This window comes from Nylanderia fulva, unplaced genomic scaffold, assembly GCF_048542155.1.
Source record: "Nylanderia fulva isolate GAGA-0341 unplaced genomic scaffold, ASM4854215v1 Scaffold479, whole genome shotgun sequence".
Lineage (NCBI taxonomy): Eukaryota > Metazoa > Arthropoda > Insecta > Hymenoptera > Formicidae > Nylanderia > Nylanderia fulva.
The window spans coordinates 44,263-63,828 of NW_028190564.1; the positions used below are offsets into that span (position 1 = coordinate 44,263).

At 44.4% G+C, this 19,566-nt stretch overlaps 1 pseudogene; it reads left to right on the top strand.

Annotated features, from left to right (window-relative positions):
- Window positions 1–4,316: 4,316 nt before the first annotated feature.
- LOC146721427 (uncharacterized) lies at window positions 4,317–5,789 on the top strand (annotated as a pseudogene).
- Window positions 5,790–19,566: the final 13,777 nt, after the last annotated feature.

Genomic DNA, 19,566 nt, shown 5'->3' on the forward strand with positions numbered 1-19,566 from the left:
TTAATATATGGTTTTCGCCCAAGAATTTATGTTAGGCGAAAAAAAAAAATTTGGGGTTCGACCAATAGCAGGACGCCCCTTCCAAACCCTACGACAACTAACCGCATTAAAATGGCACCCCATGTTTAAAATTAAGAAAAAATAAAGGGAACTCATAAAAAATAGAGAGCGCCCCATTCTTTCTAGCCTAGGAATAGAGAGGAAGGTCACTAGGACGTGACAGAAGTATGCGCTCAGGTGAGGTCTAGTGACGCTGTCCGATTGGCTGAGCCGCTTAGTTAGAACTAGGAAGACCCTATATGTTAGTACGGTTAGTAAAATCGTCCCAATAATTATGAATAATGAATAATAATAGTAATATTGAGAAATACAATTGCATTTCTTAAATAATTATTTAGAAAGATTTGTAGCGCACAAAAATACGGTTTCGAAAAAATGACGGGATGTTACACCCTAGACGATATCGGCAGCCGCCGGAAACTTTAAGGCTGATTTTCAGCGTCGAAGGTGTTATGGCGCTCAGGCCACGTGCGCGTTCTCGCCGACACGCCTTTTGAGTCTCGTGTTACTCTAGGACGCGATTTGTAACGCTGAGGATTAGGACAGCAATAGTTCCACCCACTTTATTAACTCTAACAATAAGTTTATTGTAAAAATACAAAATCTGGCGGCGACTAACTTAATATCACACACGAGGCGCTCTCGTATACTGGGGCGGAATAATGACTAGTAAGAAGGTTGAGTCGAAGCGACCTGCGTGAGCGTCGATGTCGACTGCTGTCGCCATCTGCGTATTTCCCCATCTAGGGAATTGGACAAGTGGGCCGCCACAGTACTCCCCTTCTAGTGACTCGCAGTTCGAGTCGCGAATTGGATTCTCCGCTCGGATCGTCCATCTCTTTGGCTGGGTAATGCGTCCGATGTTCCTGGCTGCTGATGATCTCCGCCCTCTGGGGGTGGTAGTTCCTTTCTCTCACTCTCGGTGAAAGCTGGTTTTACCTATCGGTGTTTATTTCCTCCGGTTGTCCTTTATAGTCGATTCTGTAAAGAAAATCAGAAGTTCTTTTGATTATGCGAAATGGCCCTTTGTAGGGCAACTCCAAGGGTCCTCTGAGGTGGTCCACACGAACGAACACGTGCGTGGCGTCCTCCAGGTCCTTGTGGATGAATGTCTTGATCTTGGCGTGATGAGCTCTCGTGGTCTTCGTACTTGGCGTATCCGTTCCCTCAACTTTTCCACGAAGATTTGCAGGTATCCGATCGGATCTTCGTAGGTGAAGTATTCTCCGGGCAGTTTTAGAGTGCTGCCATAAACTAGCTCCGCCACTGAGGTTTGGATGTCCTCCTTATAGCTGGCACGAAGGCCCAATAGAACCATTGGTAGGGTATCTACCCAATTATGCGTCTTATGGCACTTTATCGCTGATTTAAGTGAACGGTGCCATCTTTCGATCATCCCATTCGATTGCGGATGGTAGGCGGTGGTTCTAATCCTCCTGCTTCCAATTAATTTGACTAGAGCGTCGAATAGCGCTGACTCAAACTGCGCTCTTCTGTCGGTGGTGATTGTTGTTGGTGATCCATATTGCGAGATCCATGTATTAAAAAACGCGTCGACCACTGTATCCGCTGTACAATCTGCGATTGGCGTTGCTTCTGGCCATCTTGTAGTTCTATCAATCATGGTTAAGCAGTATCGGTATCGGAACCCTCTTGAAGAAGGAAGGGGTCCCACTATATCTATGTGTATATGCGAGAATCGATCATTAGGTATCGGTATATACTCAGGGTTACGTACATTATGCCTGTGGATCTTAGCTCTCTGGCAGGCTAGGCATGTCTTTGCCCATCGTGCGATGTCCTTCCTCATGCTAGGCCACACGAATTTCTGCACGATCATCCTCTTCGTGGTACGGCCGCTCGGGTGTGAGGCTCTGTGCGTGACGTTGAATATCCTTTTCCGTAACGATGTCGGAACGTATATTCTAATTTCGTCTGTGACGTCGCAGTAGATGGTCTTGTCTCCATCGTCCAAACAAAGTTTCTTCAAGGTGAGCGCCATGTTAGACTCGAGTAGCGTCTTTAGCTCTTCATCCTTCCGTTGCTCTTCGTATAATTCGTCCGTTGTTACTACTGTCGGCATGTCAATGGCTTCTACGCGTGACAACGTATTTGCTACCGTGTTCTCCTTCCCAGCGATGATCTCGCTAATGAAGCTCAGCTGCCTTCTCTGTCTCTCGGATGCCTTGTCTAACGGTTTCTGGAATGCGTATTGTCACGGTTTGTGATCCGTTATGATTGTCACCTCGCGTTCTTCCACCATGTGTCTGAAAAATTTCAATGATGAATATATGGCTAGGAGTTCGCGATCGTACGTACTGTACTTTTGCTGCGTTTCGTACAATTTCTTGGAGAAGAAACCTAGCGGTCTCCACGTTTCGCCTTGAAGTTGTTCGAGAACCGCTCCCATCGCCTTGCTGGAAGCGTCCGTTTTAATTGCTAGCTTAGTGTTCTCGAAAGGGTGTGCCAGTAGTGTCGTCTCTGCCAATCGCCTTTTACTTTCATAGAAGGCCTCTTCCGTCTCTGCTGACCAGTCGATGGCCTGTTTGTCTCTTTTCTTCTTACCAATCAGGTATCGGTTGAGCGGCGCTAGAACTTCCGCTGCATTTTTAATGAACCTATGATAATAGTTTATCATGCAAGTATCTTCGTAATTCGGCAGTATTGGTCGGTTTTTGTATTCAGTAATTGCGGTCACTCTCCTCTCCAGAGGTTGTATGCCGTCTTTGGTTACTTTATATCCTAGGTATTCAATATCTTCTTCCGCAAAATTGCACTTTGCTACGTTGATCGATAAGCCGAACTTCTTCAAGCGTCTGAATATCTCTTCCAGGTGCTGCTTGTGCTCTTCTCCGTCCTTGGATGCTACCAAAACGTCGTCTATGTATGCGTGGCAATATTTCAAACCACGTAACGCTGTATCGATGAATCGTTGAAATGCTTGCGCGGCGTTGCGCAAGCCAAATGGCATTCGATTGAACTCGAACAGCCCAAATGGAGTTGTTACCGCAGTCTTATGCTTATCCTCATCGGCCATTGGTATCTGGAAATACGCTTTAATAAGATCGATTTTGCTGAATATTTTACATCCCGCCAAATGGTACGTAAAGTCTTGGATGTGCGGAAGCGGATACTTGTCACCGTTACACTATTCAGTCTGCGGAAATCCCCGCACGGTCTCCAACTACCATCTTCCTTTTTGACTAGATGTAGCGGGCTGGCCCATTGTGAAGAAGATGGTTGGCAGATCCCCTGCTCCACCATCATCTTGAATTCCTTCTTTGTTGCTGCGTATTTCTCCGGCGCAAGCCTGCGCGGTCGCTCTGCTAGCGGAAGGCCGCTAGTCATGATGTGGTGTTTTACCTCATGCGTTGTATTTGACAATGCCGTAGGGCGCGTGATCTCAATGTACTTTCTTAGTAAATCTTTTATTTTATAGCTGCCACTTACAATTAATACGGAAAACTGTGCGGCGTGACTGGGGCGTGTGCTGGTGAACAAGGTCGTGTGCTGGTCGACCAGTCGGCGATTCTTCAGATCCGGCAAAAGTCGGCACGAAATTCCAGCGAAAAGGTCGTCGTAGGCCGAAATCCAATACCAATGTTCTGCTGCCGTATGTAGATATTTCGGTATTGTTGGATAATCTTAAATCAGTAGGTCGGAGCGTACCACGGATTAGATTTCGCGGTATCGCGGAAACGTCCGCTCCGGTATCGATCAGGTAAGTAGTGCCGTCTGTTCTATCGCGAATTTTCAGGCGTGCGCTCCCCGGGTTCCCGCCGACGATCGCCTGGCATCGTGGCGGTGGGCTTAGTTTTCCGACTTTTTTTCGTCCTTCCACGCGCATGGGCTTTCGCACTTATAGGCTCTGGCTCCAAATCCGCAGTGATAAAAACAAAATTTGTTATCTTCCTTGCCGCGAGATTTGCTCCTCAATTGGTCTCTATATCCGCTGCGTCTTCGTGATTTGCTACGCGACCGGCTTCCGATCCGCTTGTTCAAGGCCGCCATCTGTTTGGTTAGAGTGGCGATCTCGGTGGCCATCTTGCTGAGCACTCCTGTCTCAGCGGTGACTGGCTGGACGGCCAACATGGCGGGTTTTGCCATGTCTAATATTTTGTTAGCCTGGTTGGCTAACCACTTCGGATATGGATAAAATGGCGCGAACATTTTCGGGGAGTTGCTCGAGAAATATCGTGCGCAGGACCCCGTCGGTCACCTGCCCTTCCGCGAGATTACGCATTTTCTGTAGGAGGATGGATGATTTGTCGTCTCCTAACTCATGCGCGGTTAGTAATTTCCGCAATCGCGAAGCGCTGGTCTTGCCCAATACGGTGGTGAGACGTTCTTTAATTGCCGCGTACCGATCCACTTCCGGTGGAGACGTCACAATATCTGCGACCAAAGAAAGAATAGCCGGGTCTAAATGTAATATTACGTAGCAAATCGAAGATTCCACTGTGTAAATTTTTTTACTTTTAATTCATACAATATAAGAAATACACACACGCTTATATTCATTTATCTGCACATTTTACACCTTTTTAAATATGAATATTGTTTATTACAGTATCTCAATAGTTAATAAAAATTTTAATACGCGCGTTATTTATGTATGTATATATATATATATGTACATATATACATAGGTATATATATATTAAAATTTATTTATATTCTAACAAATAAGATGATGCATTTTTGTTTAAAAATTTTTTTAGAGAGGTTATTGATTATATTGATGAAATTGATGGTCCGAAAGTTGGAAAAGCCAAAAATTATCAATTACTGAAATTTATTTTAAACAATAATAGTCGTCACCACATTCAAGTAGTGGTATGGAATAATGAAATCGAGCGGATTCAATATGCTATAAAACCAAATCGAGTAATTAACAATTTTTAAGAAAATCTTATTTTTCTTTAACGCAGCTAATAATATTTATATATTATTATTTACTTTGAATTATTATTTACATTAAATACACTTATTTATATTTTTTATTCTTATTTAACTTAATATAATAATAATAATAACAAAAATAATAATAATATAATAACAATATTAATGATAATAATAACAATAAATTTTAATAAACATATAATTTTAATTATATATGTTATTTTAATCTTACTTTATATATATTACAGATTATTCATGTTGATGGAGCCAAAGCTAAGAAAACGAAATTACCAGAGTTTAATCAAGGAACTCTTCTTTAGGAACTCATTATTCGATCCAATACAATTATTAATAGTTTAGATTCTTTTGATCTTAAAAAAATAATTAACGCACTTCAACCCAAAATGATAGAACTATCAAATCTTCCGGATAGCTTGAATCTATGTGTTCGTAAGTAATTTTATTATTCATTTCATTATGTCTTCTTCTACGTCTAAATTTTTTTGATGATAATAAATTATGTATAATTTATTGTTATACATATATAGTAAGTTCTTATATTTATGTATACAATATTCTCTTCTATTACATTTTCTTAATATATATACTTTTAAATAAAATATTTTTCAGTTGTACGAGGATTTATTAAAACAAGGTTTAATGCATTATCATACAGTTTTAAAACGATTAGTACTGGATCTATTACAGATGGTCGTTACAAATTAGAAGAAATTCAAATTTCTAATTACGAACATAATAATAGTTTTGAGAAGGGAGAATTTGTCGAAATAAAAGGATACGTGAAAGTTTCAAGTAAATCATATTAAAAATCTTTTAATTTTGTAGTATAATATTATTGTATTATCTTTTTATTGACATTATGAATTTATTTTATAAATAACATTCTTTTTTTCAACAACGACGAGAATATTAACATCGTGAAACAGATTTTATTTAATAACTGCTTTCCTAAACATGTAATCGATCGTTGGGTTAAAAAAAGGATTAATTTTTTAAAACACAGAAACATGAATGAATCGAGTAATGAGCAAAATATTTATTGTTTTAATGTTGTTCATAATGTTCCTAAAAACCGAACCATTTAATTGCACTCGGCAAGGATAGACTGCCTACAGATAAAAAAACTGAAGTAGTTTACAAAATTAATTGTAAGGATTGCAACGTGTCATACATCGGACAAACAAAGAGACATCTATATACATGTGTAACATTTCAACAACATCAAAATGCATTCAAGTAATTTATCAGTTATCAGCAAACATAAAATTGAATTCGATCACGATTTTGACTGGACTTTGCCTGTTATTTTGCATAGTGAAAAGCACGTAAGAAAAAGAGAAATCGCTAAAATATTTTTTATTAAGGGAAATAATAACGCTATTAATTTACAAAAGGATACCGACAATCTAAGTAATATCTACGACAAAATAATAAAGGTCGTTTAGTCTCCAATAACTCGTCTAAGAGTCTTGACGTGTTGTCAAACCAATACTATGTTCGTTCTTGACATCTTAAAATTATAATTTTATTTTTATTTTTACAAGTATGTTTCGCTTCTTTTTCTTTTTATCATTTTGTAATATTGTTAGTGAAGTAATTTTGTTTTTTTTTATTGTATTAATCTTTGTTTATGTATATCTAGATCACTTGATAAGGACTCAAAGAAGGGTCAAAACGTTGTGATTGAATAAATAATATTTGTCAGTAATTTTATCTTTTTTAAATTCTGTCTGGCGATTCTCAAATATCTACGTTCTTAGTTTTTAAATATATTAATATTCTATCTTATTAAATATATATTGTATATATTAATCTACTAAAATCATAATCTACCATAATAGATCATATGCCGATTTGTTGCTTCTCCTCTTGGTTTTATTCGCTTCTTATGCCTCTTATGCTAAATCTGCGTTCCTCCTCTGTAGAACAATTCATAATTTTGAATCCTTTCTGCATAATGAAATGAATAATAAAATTAAATATAGACGATGGTGTATAAGCAATCCCCATAGTTGAAGCAGCAATAAAAAGAAAAGAAGATCTTTCTGCGCATTTTTAGCATTTTTTACATTCCTTCACGTTTATTAACGATCATTTCGGGAAGCAAGTTTCATCCTTCTTCGTTTTGCTTTTATATCATCATTCAACAGTGCTCTCTCGTTAGAAGTATAAACTAAATTCTAAAAAATTTTTTTATTTAATAATATAATTTTTTAAATATAAGAGTTTTAACAAGGCTCTGTAATATAAATATAAATTTAACGTATAAGACGGGCAACAAGAGCCAAATTGCGGATGACAATGCGTTATCCTAACGAAACTAAATAATTCACGTTAGACTAAATCCGGTACAAGGCACAAAATTTTTACTGGCGTGTCCAAGTAAAAATTTGGTGCCTTGTGCCACCGGTATTTAATTCTTCTAACGGAAAATTATTTAGTTTCGTTAGGATTAAGCATTGTCATCCGCGGATTGGCTGCTTGTTTGCCCTCTTATACGTTAAATAATTTTTTTAATATGAATTATTCTTTAAAAAATTGATAATCATTTGAATAAATTCTTAAAAATTGTTTGGCTTGTGTATTTATATATAAAACCCGGTGGAAATTTACCTGATAAAACTGGTTTGGTTCTAGTGTCTGTCTAGTTTATCTGATATAGTTAGCTGGACAGATGCTAGGGACAGATCTATGTGAAATATTTCAGTGTGTAAATATTCACGATTTTAATCTTATAGATTCTGGACAGTTTTTACTCTTTAGTATTATAATCTCCGGAATAGCCAGTAGTTATCTTGGTTTTCTTAATATACAATACACTTAAAATTGCGCGAATATATTCGTACGCAGCATAACCTCGGATTCATGTGATATGTTATTATCTTTGACCTTCTATTTGTGTGCAGCATCCTTGACAAATCTTTTTAAGTACTTTTATTAGAAGTGTTTAATCAATTAATATTTATTACTGCAAGTGTTTAATCAATTAATATTTATTACTGCAAGTGTTTAGTCAATTAATATTTATTACTTCAAATCTGCAGAAAAATGAATAACCAAAAGTTGAATGACTGATGATGAATTCTTGTTAAATTCAAACGAGGCATCCCAGCCAGAAATGATTTGTCGAATCGACGTCGATTTGACGTCGATGATACTGATCGATCGACGGTCGAAATTTGTAGTCGATTTAACTTAAAAATGGGCTTAAATTTCGACCAGTTATTGACAAGTCGATTTGACGTCAATTTGACGTCGATATTTGTGTATAAGCAGCAATTATTTTTTTATACTGTATTTTACAATTTACCTAATTTATGTATAATAACTATTTGAGAAATATTTTCTTATCAAAGTATTATCAAAAACTTTAAATTTCGATATAACGCGCCTAACATCCATGTACGCCCGCCAGGTACGCATCTCATAGTCCATCTATATTTAAAATATTTTTTGTTTTTTATCTTTTCTAAAATAAAGCGCATCATGAGAAAGAAAATGACTGATTTAAGAAATATACTGAAATAAGATAGAAACATGCAAACATAATATATATATATATATTAAACTAAAAAAGAAAAAACATTATAAAAGAAAGTTAATAAATAACTTCTCACAAATTTCAAGTTTATTATTATGCTGTTTATTATAAATATATATGTGTAAACATAAAACTAAACATAAACTATATTGAACATGTAAACTGTAAACATAACTGCTGAAACTGTGAATAAAATGTGAATAAATAAAATATCAATGCATGTTTGCCAAACAAAATAAAATATGGATAAATGCTTATGAGGATAAGTGCTCATCTGTTTCTTTAAACTTTTTATCACGTCTTCCGTAACTTCCATCATCTTGTTTTCTATATGGAACATTCTTTAACCATTGTCCTGCATATAATGATAAATCCGCAACAGATACATTGGGTCTCTTGTCATGAATTGCACCTAGAAATGAAATAATGTCTTGAGTAAAATTATTAGACACAAGTAAGAAATATTTGAGGGAAAAGTATCTTACTCCTGTTATAAAAAACACATATAAATAAAATTTATAAGGCAATATGTGTATTTACCTATAATCACTTCCCACAATAACTTATTTAAATCACAACTAAAATAAAAAATCACAAAGCAAAATAGAAAAATACTTACTAAATTACAAAAATTTTCATTATTCTTAAGGTATTCCTCAGAAAGTTTTACTTGTTCGTCATTTTTTAAAGGATATGATGGCATGTTATCAGGACGAATAATATGCTTTTTCATTTGGCATGAGAAAACGTGAAAGTCTATAATGAAAGCTCAAAATTCTGTCTAATTTCAAATTTATTTCCTGTCTCTCAACTGCCGCTTTCTTCTTTATTTCTTGAACTTCTTTCAACAAGAAATTTAGAAGAGCTGTATTATTTAAGAAAAAGAAAATAGTAAATGATAAACTATAACTATGAAAATAGTAATGATAATCATAATTGTTGATCTGTTTGCCTTATTAAGTAAGACATTTTTGAAAATTTTAATTTGCTTTATCACAAAATGATTTTTGAAGAGTTTTGCTTAAATAGCAATTAGATTATTATATACAATATACAATAGATAAAATTAGGAACTATAAATTTTTGCCACAAAAAACTTTAATAAAATAACTAACAAGGCACATGTCTGAAACCGATTTAATCAATTAATCATGTAACGGTTCACCTTTCCCGACGCCGCGGATCGGCTCGCCGGTTCCAGGATTCGGGAGGAAGGGGGAGATTCAGACTCGCTTATTCCTTATTAACAATGCTTTGGTTTATTCAAAAAGAAACAAATAAACAAAATATTTGTTGGCATAAGGCCTAAATAGAGAAACTTATTGACTACTCGGTATAAACAAAAATGTTTGTTGGCATAAAGCCTTAAATGGAGAAACTTATTGACTACTCGGTATAAACAAAAATGTTTGTTGGCATAAAGCCTTAAATGGAGAAACTTATTGACTACTCGGTATAAACAAAAATGCGGAGGCGTATAGCCTGTAGCGGTGTCCGGAAAAGATTTACAAATTACCCGGTATAACTTAGAGATACGGTGTACGGAGGTGTATAGCCTATAGCAGGAAGAAACCAGAAACCGGGAAACCCGGCGTAATGACGAGAAACCCGTCACCCGGTGTATAGCAGGAAGAGACCGGAAACCGGGAAACCCGGCGTAACAACGAGAAACCCGCTGCCCGGCGTGTAGCAGGAAGAGACCGGAAACCGGGAAACCCGGCGTAACAACGAGAAGCCCGTTGCCCGGCGTGTAGCAGGAAGAGACCGGAAACCGGGAAACCCGGCGTAACAACGAGAAGCCCGTTGCCCGGCGTGTAGCAGGAAGAGACCGGAAACCGGGAAACCCGGCGTAACAACGAGAAACCCGTTGCCCGGCGTGTAGCAGGAAGAGACCGGAAACCGGGAAACCCGGCGTAACAACGAGAAACCCGTTGCCCGGCGTGTAGCAGGAAGAGACCGGAAACCGGGAAACCCGGCATAACAACGAGAAACCCGTTGCCCGGCGTGTAGCAGGAAGAGACCGGAAACCGGGAAACCCGGCGTAATGACGAGAAACCCGTCACCCGGTGTATAGCAGGAAGAGACCGGAAACCGGGAAACCCGGCGTAACAACGAGAAACCCGTTGCCCGATACTAAAGGTAGGAGGCCAGAAACCGAGAAACCCGGCGTAACAACGAGAAGCCCGTTGCCTGGCTAGGAGGTCCGGAACAGGACTGGTGCCGGCTCATCCGTCGAGCCGGCTTATATACCCTGCCGGCGGTTCCCCCACTCTACATCGAGGCTGTGGTGGGGGTAATGCCGGCGTCGTAGTGGGGCGCCTCTGGGGGTTGTAGTGGGGCGCCCCTGGGGTAGGGTGACCCGTGTATCAGTTATGTTTTTGTGTTTAGGGGCGCCTTAGGCGCCATAGCCTCAAGTGGCGGGCGGGTGATCGGCCCGCGAGGCGTTAGTAACGGACACGCCGTTACACTACCCCCTCTCTAGACGGCGGATCGCACGTGGTCGGCCGAATCGGTCGAACCGTATCGGTCCACCGTCCAGTAGGGGAGGTGGCTCGGAACTTCCGAGTGGCGTGGGCGGTATGGCGCTGGAGGAATCACGGCGGCTGGCCCGGTCCTACGCCCCGATGGTTTCCTCGTCCTCTTCCTCGGATGCCGCCTTGAGGTCCTGCACATGGATGTGGCGGTGCCATCGTCCTCGGGCGTCCTTGAGGTCAACGATTACGGGGGATACGATCCTCCGGACAGTCATCGGTCCGCTGTACTTCGGGGCCAGCTTGGCGTTGAACGCGTTGGCCTTGCTGGACAGGGGGCGGTCGCGTTTCCAGACGCGTTCGCCCAGCTGCGGTCGCCAGTCTCGTCGCCTCAGGTTGTACGGCTTCTCTTGCCGCTGGAAGGCCCGGGCGAGGTGGATTCGGACCACCTTGTAGGCGTCCTCCAACTGGGTCTGGCGGGTGCTTGGTCCTGGTGCTGGTGCGGTTCCTGGTCGATCCTCTGGATGTGGGCGGGCGAGCTCTCGGCCGTGCAGGATGTAGGCCGGAGTGTATCCGGTGGCCTCATGTCGGGCGGTGTTGATGGCGAACTGTAAGGCGGGGATTCGCTCGTCCCAGTCTTTGTGCCGCCGGCCTACGTACTGGCTGATCATTGTTTTAACCGTACGGTTCGCTCGCTCTACCGGATTGCATTGCGGAGTGTACACGGGGGATGTCCGATGTTGTATCCCGTAGGAAGCTAGCAAGGCCTTAATGCGTTGCGCGACGAACTGAGTCCCGTTATCGGACACCAGGGCGACCGGACACCCGTGCCGGTATATCAGGCGGTCGGTGAGTGCTCGGGCTACGGCTACGGCGGTGGCTTTTCTAAGCGGGACCATCTCGATCCACTTACTGAACCGGTCTTGTATGGTTAATAGCCAGGTATGGCCGCTAGTGGATCGAGGCAGGGGACCGATCAGGTCTACGGCGGCTTGTTCCCATGGTGCGCGGACGGGGGTGGCCATCATCCGTCCAGCCGGTCGTCGTTGACTGGCCTTATGCCGCGCACAATTAGCGCACCCTCGGACGTACCGGGCAATCTCCCGAAACATGCCGGGCCAGTAATATAGCTGGGCCACCCGAGCCAATGTTTTGGAAATGCCCAGGTGCCCGGCGGCCGGGTCGTCGTGCATTCGCTGAAGCAGGGCGGGTCGTTGGTCTGTAGGCACGCACTGCTTCCATTGCTCTTCGGCTGGTGTTTCCCGGAAGTCCAGATCGTGGAGTATATGCCTGTACAATCGTTGATCCTGGATTTTATAGTCCGGGTGATCGGTCGGATGTCTCCGTACTTCGGCTAGTTTACGGTGGTACCACCGGCATTTCGGCCGGGTCACCGCCAAAGCTTCCGGGAGGCGGGAGAGGGCATCTGCCACCTGGTTAAGTGTCCCGCGCCGGTACTGGATGTCAAAATCATGTTGTTGTAATTCGAACATCCAGCGGGCTAGTCGTCCGGTAGGGGCCTCGATGTGTTGTAACCACTTTAAAGCTTGGTGGTCGGTCACGACGGTGAATCGGTAGCCCTCGAGGTAATCCCGCATCCGGCGTATACCCCACACGACAGCCAAGCACTCTAGTTCGGTAGCGCTATAATTCTTCTCGGCTGCGTTGAGGGTCCGGCTGGCGTACGCGATAACCCGCTCTCCTTCGCCGAGGTGTTGGGTTAATACGGCCCCTAACCCGTGGGCGCTGGCGTCGGTTTGTAGTAGAAATGGTCGCGCAAAATCTGGACAGGCGAGGACAGGTGCGGTGGTTAAGGCCTGTTTTAGTTTCCGGAACGCGGTTTCTTCTTCTTTTGCCCAGGTCCAGCGCGCTCTCTTTTTAGTGAGTCGAGTGAGAGGGGCGGCGATAGTGGAGAAGTCAGCGATGAATCGGCGGTACCATGACGCTACCCCCAGAAATTGCCGAACCCTGCGGAGGGTCGTGGGGGCAGGCCAATCGGTAATGGCTCGCACTTTCTCTGGGTCCGTCCGGATTCCGTGCCGATCGATAACGTGTCCGAGGTACCGGAGACTTGGCCGGCAGAAGTGACACTTTTCTGGGTTGAGACGGAGTCGGGCGTCACGGAGGCGGCGAAAGACTTCGGCCAAGTGGCCTAGGTGCTCCTCGAAAGTACGGGATGCGACAACTATGTCGTCCAAGTAGACGAGGACGTGTGGCTCTAATTCGGGTCCTAGCACGGTGTCGAGCAGCCGTTGGAAGGTGGCCGGTGCTGAATGCAGTCCGAATGGCATGACGCGGAACTGCATCAGCCCTCTCCCTGGCACCGTGAAGGCGGTTGCGGGGCGGCTCTCCGGAGTTAGTGGCACTTGTTAATACCCGCTGCGTAGGTCCAACGTGGACAAGTAGTGTGCGCCTCGTAGCTTATCCAAGGTGGCGGCAATGTGAGGCAGCGGGTATGCATCTTTCTCGGAGGCCGCGTTTAATCGGCGGAAGTCTATACAAAATCGGTAGGTCCCGTCTTTCTTCTTTGCCAGCACTATCGGAGAGCTCCAGGCGCTGGTGGAGGGCTCGATGACTCCTTCGGCTTCCATCTTTTGGACCTCTTGGTCGATCACGGCTTGCATGGCCGGATTACGGGGCCGATATCGTTGTTTAATGGGCGGCCCCGGTTTTAGCCGAATTTGGTGCGTGGCTTTGTCGGTCGGGCCGCGGACCGATTCGAACTTTGGAAGTTCGTTATTTAGAAAGGCCTGTAGCCTTAGCGCCTCGCTGGTAGTTCCTGGGCTGATACTGGCTGTCGCGATTCCATCTTTGGTTGTTGTCTCGGTGACAGGTCTGGGCGGCGGGCGCAGCTCGACTCCTAATTTCGCCCAGAGGTCTATGCCTATTAGTACGGCGTTGTCTAGTTGTGGTAGTACGGAGAAGCGGTGGCGGTACGATTTTCCGCGTAACCTGACCGTTGCTTCGATGGTCTCGGCAATGGGGACTTGCGTCCCGTCGGCCAGGCGTATCTGGGCTGCCTTGAGATCTGGGCTAGACGGTGTGCGGTTGATTCGGCGGGCCGTTTCAGCGTTTACAAATGAGATCTCTGAGCCGGAATCGAGGAGGCCCCACAAATGTTGTCCGGCGATCTGGATCCGGAGGTGCGGTCTCGGGTTGTATTTTAGGTCGAGTCGGGCTGGACGACGGCCGCGACGTCTCCGGCCCGCACCCCGTTTCCCGTCGGGGGGTGGCAGTCACGGGTGAGGACCCCGTCCTTGCCACATCTCGAGCAGAATTTCTTCGGAGGTCGCTGGCAGTGCAGGCGTGTATGTCCTCGTTGCTTGCACCTCCAGCAACATTCCTCCCGACTGTAGACCGCGGAAGCTACGACCGGGGTGTGGCTTTGCGGCACGTCCCTTCGTCGTTCCTGTCTTCGGCGGTCGGCCTCTTCGTATTCGGTGGCTCGGATGCTCAGATCCCCGACGCTGAGCACGTCCGCCCGACGGATGTACAATTGGTACTCCGGATCCATGTTTTCGTAGAGCTGTTCCAGTTGGTCTAGGGGTGAATATCCCCCGGCGCGCCGCATCATGGTCAGAACCTCGGTGGCGTACTTTTGGAAGGACTCTTTAGGGCGTTGTTGACGTCCCTGGATCGTCCTTTTCATCTGTCTCTCATACCCGCTTGGCAGGTATTGCTGGCGGACAGCTTGGCGAAAGTCGGCCCAGCTGGCTATGGTATCGCGGATGTTGCGATACCACAGCAGGGCGTCTCCCCGTAAGAGTTCGGGTAGCCCTAACAGCATCTGGGCGTCGGTGTAGCTGTAGCCCAGGCACAGCTCTTCCGTACGCTCGAGGAATGCCAGGGGGTCCTTGCCCTCGAAGTGGCACCCCCATTTTCGGATCTGATCCATGATCCTGGCCGGTTCAACAGGTGTCGGGGGTGGTAGCTTCTTCGTTTTTGGTTGGGCTTCCGGTGGCCATTTCGACGTTGATAGTGGGCACAGGTAGGTGAGTTCGAAATAGCGCGGGGTTTTGCCCGACAAATCGGCGGAGGCGTCGGCGGACCTCGCCTAAAGTTCCTTGGCTATCGATTCCGTGTCTTTTGGCCAAGGCAATAGCTTCGGATTTTGATAATTGATTTACCCACGCGGGCATCTGGATAGGCTTAAGCGAGTCGGGATCTCCACTGGGCAGGTCCCTGTTCGGGCGCCATGTAACGGTTCACCTTTCCCGACGCCGCGGATCGGCTCGCCGGTTCCAGGATTCGGGAGGAAGGGGGAGATTCAGACTCGCTTATTCCTTATTAACAATGCTTTGGTTTATTCAAAAAGAAACAAATAAACAAAATATTTGTTGGCATAAGGCCTAAATAGAGAAACTTATTGACTACTCGGTATAAACAAAAATGTTTGTTGGCATAAAGCCTTAAATGGAGAAACTTATTGACTACTCGGTATAAACAAAAATGTTTGTTGGCATAAAGCCTTAAATGTAGAAACTTATTGACTACTCGGTATAAACAAAAATGCGGAGGCGTATAGCCTGTAGCGGTGTCCGGAAAAGATTTACAAATTACCCGGTATAACTTAGAGATACGGTGTACGGAGGTGTATAGCTTATAGCAGGAAGAAACCAGAAACCGGGAAACCCGGCGTAATGACGAGAAACCCGTCACCCGGTGTATAGCAGGAAGAGACCGGAAACCGGGAAACCCGGCGTAACAACGAGAAACCCGCTGCCCGGCGTGTAGCAGGAAGAGACCGGAAACCGGGAAACCCGGCGTAACAACGAGAAGCCCGTTGCCCGGCGTGTAGCAGGAAGAGACCGGAAACCGGGAAACCCGGCGTAACAACGAGAAACCCGTTGCCCGGCGTGTAGCAGGAAGAGACCGGAAACCGGGAAACCCGGCGTAACAACGAGAAACCCGTTGCCCGGCGTGTAGCAGGAAGAGACCGGAAACCGGGAAACCCGGCGTAACAACGAGAAGCCCGTTGCCCGGCGTGTAGCAGGAAGAGACCGGAAACCGGGAAACCCGGCGTAACAACGAGAAACCCGTTGCCCGGCGTGTAGCAGGAAGAGACCGGAAACCGGGAAACCCGGCGTAACAACGAGAAACCCGTTGCCCGGCGTGTAGCAGGAAGAGACCGGAAACCGGGAAACCCGGCGTAACAACGAGAAACCCGTTGCCCGGCGTGTAGCAGGAAGAGACCGGAAACCGGGAAACCCGGCGTAATGACGAGAAACCCGTCACCCGGTGTATAGCAGGAAGAGACCGGAAACCGGGAAACCCGGCGTAACAACGAGAAACCCGTTGCCCGATACTAAAGGTAGGAGGCCAGAAACCGAGAAACCCGGCGTAACAACGAGAAGCCCGTTGCCTGGCTAGGAGGTCCGGAACAGGACTGGTGCCGGCTCATCCGTCGAGCCGGCTTATATACCCTGCCGGCGGTTCCCCCACTCTACATCGAGGCTGTGGTGGGGGTAATGCCGGCGTCGTAGTGGGGCGCCTCTGGGGGTTGTAGTGGGGCGCCCCTGGGGTAGGGTGACCCGTGTATCAGTTATGTTTTTGTGTTTAGGGGCGCCTTAGGCGCCATAGCCTCAAGTGGCGGGCGGGTGATCGGCCCGCGAGGCGTTAGTAACGGACACGCCGTTACAATCATGACCAAACATTTTCAGATTTTTTGATTGCAATTGATAAATTTGCTTAATATTTACTGTATACATTTTTATATACCATTACTTTGTAACGAAGCACCTTTCCCGACGCCACGGATCGGCTCGCCGGTGCCAGGATTCGGGAAGAGGGGAGACTCAGATTCACAATGACACACGGTTGCTCTGGTAAAAGTAGAGTTTATTCGGAGCCACCTTCCTGTGGTTCTCCCGTGATTCAAACCATTATACACAGCATAGTATAATCGAACGAAACGCGACCAGATGATACGGACGCGGACACGACTTATTACTAGAAGTTACAGATAGGAAGATTACGGACGAAACGCGGCCAGATTATACGGACGCGGACACGACTTATACCTAAAGTTTCCAACGCGGACACGCGTACGGGCGCCCTGAGAAGGGCGAGCTCCGTCGGGCGCCGTTGACTTTCGGGTAGGACCCGGTGATCGAGGACGCTCGGCCTGCACGACGAGAACGCTCGTCGGCCGGGGTGACTCACGGACAGGACCCGGTGACCGAGAACGCTCGGCCTGCACGACGAGAACGCTCGTCGGCCGGGGTGATTTACGGACAGGACCCGGTGACCGAGGACGCTCGGCCTGCACGACGAGAACGCTCGTCGGCCGGGGTGATTTACGGACAGGACCCGGTGACCGAGGACGCTCGGCCTGCACGACGAGAACGCTCGTCGGCCGGGGTGATTTCCGGACAGGACCCGGTGACCGAGAACGCTCGGCCTGCACGACGAGAACGCTCGTCGGCCGGGGTGATTTACGGACAGGACCCGGTGACCGAGAACGCTCGGCCTGCACGACGAGAACGCTCGTCGGTCGGGGTGATTTGCGGACAGAACCCGGTGACCGAGAACGCTCGGCCTGCACGACGAGAACGCTCGTCGGTCGGGGTGATTTGCGGACAGAACCCGGTGACCGAGAACGCTCGGCCTGCACGACGAGAACGCTCGTCGGCCGGGGTGATTTGGAGTGTGGGAGTTGAGGAGTGATCCCTGAGTACGCTCGAGGGACCAGGACGGGACTGGTGCCGAAAGTCTCGGCTGCGCCGCTCTTTATACCCGTCGGCTACCCCACTCTAAGACTAGCTTGGAGGGGGTCGAGTGACGGGTGGGGGCGAAAAGGCGGATTCCCAACGTGTTCGTGTGGTGGCCCCGAAAGGGGCCGTTTACATGAGCGCGGGCGATTAGTGACGGCTAATCGGGTCGTCACAACTTGAAAAAAATATTTAAAAATGTAATCAAGAGAGAGTTTATAGAAAAAAATTATATATATATATATATATATGTATAATATTAAATCTATCTACATGTAAATATTTTGTCATTAATTTAAAATAAAACTTATTTATATTAAAATAAAAAAAGAATCAAGTTAAAAGTATTTAAATAAAAAAATTTGATAACACATATTGATCTATAAGAAAAAGTAGAACAAATTACTTCTTAATAACTTACAATTATCGTTAGCAGATTTCGTTGGAGAAAAAAATAATTCACGTCTATAAGACTCCTTAGAACTTTGAGAATGATTGTCGAACTGTAATGAAGATTTCATCAATTTTGTAGGATTTTTCAACTGATTATTAGACAATGATAATTGAGAGGACTCTTGAGAGCTGTAGGATTTTTTTTCCTTATTTTTTGCAAACCGAATGCTACAGGATTTTTGGGAGCTATAGAATTTTTACGCTGATGATCATTAATCATAGATAATTGAGAGCTGTAAGATTTTATAGGACTTTTATGCTGACGACTGCTACATGATGACATCTGAGAATAGAAAGAGTTTGTACAACTTTCAAGTTGATTATTAGACAGTGATACTTGAGAATAAGATTGTTCAGGACTTTTCAAATGAGTGTTAGACAATAATACATGAGAGCTAACAGACTTTCTATAATTTTTCTGTGGAGTTATATTATCTCCATTATCAATATCTTGCATCTCATATGTGACACTTTCAGACGATTCGCACAATTGTGATTCATCATGATCTTTATCAAAGTTTGTTAGCATAAATTTTTTTTTTAATTTTTATCAGACAATTGCTTTTCAAAAAAATCTGTAGACCGCTGTTTAGACTGTTCTAAGTTAAGTTCCTCCGAGGATTTGTTATTTAAATATTCCTTCCGTTTGTGCTGTGTCATCTTCGATTTAACTCTTTCCATCAGTTTCTCATCTTCGTCAGCTCTACATTTGGTTGATTTTAATGATGATTCTGACTTAGAAAGCTGGACTGGAAATGGAGATTTAACAAATTGTTTTTTTATTGTAGAAGGTAAACAATCATTTTCATCTTCTGTACTTGAGTATATAGTAGGCCGGATCTTGCGATATTTATTCTTCTGAGATTTGTTATTAAATGAGAAATTCTGTTTTCTTTTCTTTTTTCGACAACCTCTACCCAATTCATGCTCAGATTGATAAGTAGATGATGCCTCATATCCTTTGGCTGCATTGCGAGCAGATAAAATATTATCTGTAAAATAAATGATTTATATACTGTAAAATATAGTTTATAATAAATAATAAGACAAGAAAAAATAAGAAAGAACAAATTATAACATACTGTAAAATTTCTTAACTTGCACTTGCTCTGTTCTCCATGATGAATCTGGATTTTTGTCCTTTTTTACAGCATTACAGACCATGGATGACTTTGGAGGCCACAATATCATTAACGTTTTCTCATTATAATCATTATTGTTGTTGAAGTCAATTAACCATTTAATGTGTCCAACTTTATATTCAATTTCATCATTGTCACTGTCTTCATTATTAGTTTTTAAGAATTTTACAACAACAAACTGAAAGTAAATTTTTATTTTTTGAATTGTAATTGATAAAAGCAAATCTACAAAAATTAAGAAAAAATGCAACTGTAAAACAACTTAC